The following is a 2,447-nucleotide window of genomic DNA, read 5'->3' on the forward strand; positions in this document are numbered from 1 at the left end:
GGGGGCCGGAGGCGGGCTCGGCGGGCTTCGGCAGGGAAGTGGGCGCGGGCTGCCACATGGCGGCCTGCGAGTGGACGGGGCGCGGCGGCGGACGCATCCGGCGCCGTCCGGACGTGTCCGGCGCGGAGAGGAAAGGGAGAGCTAGGGTTTACCCGCGAATTTTGGAGGGGGGTGTATTTATAGATTCTGGGAGCTAGGAGAGTCCAAATGAGGTGCGGTTTTCGGCCACGCGATTGTGATCGAACGACCGAGAGGATGGAGGGGAGTTGGATGGGTTTTGGGCCACTTTGGAGGGGTGTTGGGCTACAACACACACGAGGCCTTTACGATTCCTCGGTTAACCGTTGGAGTATCAAACAAACTCCAAATGGCACGAAACTTGACAGGCGGTCTACCGGTAGTGAACCAAGGCCGCTTGGCAAATCTCGGTCCAATCCGAGAATGTTTAACACTCGCACACGAAAAGAGGCAAAAGGGGACGCCGAAGGACATATGAGTGCCGGGTCGCAAAACGGACAACGGGGAAAATGCTCGGATGCATGAAACGAACACATATGCAAATGCGATGCACATGATGACATGATATGAGATGCATGACATGGACAAAATGCAAAACAAAGACAAAACCCAACCACGAGGGAATATCATAACTTAGAGCCGAAAATGGAAAGAGTTGGAATACAAATATGGCAAGTTACATACGGGGTGTTACAACACTCCACCACTACGAAGGGATCTCGTCCCGAGATCTAGGACTAGAAAAACTCCGGATATTCGGAACGGAGGTGGTCCTTGCGTTCCCAGGTGGCTTCACGGTCGGAATGGTGTGACCACTTCACTTTCAGGAATTTGATAGACTTGTTGCGAGTCTTGCGCTTGGTTTCTTCAAGAATAGCAACGGGATGCTCATGATAAGACATGTCTTCCTGGAGATCAATCTCTTCGAAGTTAATGGTGCGGTCAGGAGTCTTGAAACACTTGCGAAGCTGAGACACGTGAAACACGTCGTGCACGTTTGCAAAGTTGGATGGAAGCTCAAGTTGATAGGCGAGATCGCCTCTTTTGCCAATGATCTTGAAAGGACCCACGTATCTAGGGGCAAGCTTCCCTTTGATACTGAAGCGATGAGTACCTTTCATTGGAGAGACGCGGAGGTAGACATGGTCTCCGATCTCGAAAGCCAAGTCACGATGCTTGCTATCATAGTAACTCTTCTGGCGCGATTGCGCGGCTTTGAGATTTTCACGAATGACTTTACACATTTCTTCAGCCTCTGTGATCAAGTCATTGCCAAGAAGTTGGCGTTCACCAGTCTCTGACCAATTAAGAGGAGTACGACACTTTCTGCCATAGAGAATCTCGAATGGGGCCTTGCCCGAACTCGCTTGGAAGTTGTTGTTGTAGGACAACTCGGCATATGGGAGACAATCTTCCCACTTCATAAAGAAAGAAATGACACATGCCCTGAGCATATCTTCAAGAATTTGATTTACTCGCTCGACTTGGCCACTAGTTTGAGGATGAAAGGTTGTGCTAAAGTGAATGTTGGTGCCCATGGCCTTCTGGAAGGAATCCCAGAACTTAGAGGTAAAGATGCTTCCACGATATGAAGATATCAACTGCGGAATGCCGTGCAAAGAGACAATCCTGGAGGTATATAGCTCTGCCAACTGAGCTGTTGTGATAGATTCTTTGATAGGAAGAAAATGAGCCACTTTAGTGAGCTTGTCGATGACAACAAAGATAGCATCATTGCCACGCTTGGACTTGGGAAATCCAGTCACAAAGTCCATCTCAATATGGTCAAACTTCCATTCTGGAATGGCAAGAGGTTGGAGGAGACCAGCTGGTCATTGGTGTTCTGCTTTCACTCTTCTGCAGACATCACATTCATTCACGAACTGAGCAATCTCGCGCTTCATTTGAGTCCACCAATACGACTGCTTGAGGTCATGGTACATCTTTGTACTTCCAGGATGAATAGATAGGAGTGAATTGTGAGCCTCGTTCATAATGACTTTATGAAGGTCACCCTTAGGAACAACAATTCGATCCTCGAAGAAAAGAGTATCTTTGTCATCAAGGCGATAGCACTTGTACTTGGGTTGTCTCTCGGCAATCCCAATCTTCACCTTCTTCACCATAGCATCAACAAGTTGAGCCTCACGAATCTGATCTTCCAAAGTAGGAGAGACTTGGAGGTTGGCAAGAAATCCTTGAGGAACAACTTGGAGATTAAGTTTGCGGATTCACAAAGATCCGGTTGGAAGGGCTTGAGAATCAAAGCGTCAGCAATGACATTGGCCTTGCCCGGAGTGTATTCAATACTCGGGTTATACTCTTGAATCATTTCTACCCAACGAGTCTGCCTGAGGTTGAGGTTGGGCTGAGTGAAGATGTACTTGAGACTCTTATGATCAGTGAAGATGTCCACTTTCCTTCCCAAC

The sequence above is a fragment of the Triticum dicoccoides genome, chromosome 2A (genome assembly GCF_002162155.2).
Source record: "Triticum dicoccoides isolate Atlit2015 ecotype Zavitan chromosome 2A, WEW_v2.0, whole genome shotgun sequence".
In the NCBI taxonomy this organism is placed as follows: Eukaryota; Viridiplantae; Streptophyta; class Magnoliopsida; order Poales; family Poaceae; genus Triticum; species Triticum dicoccoides.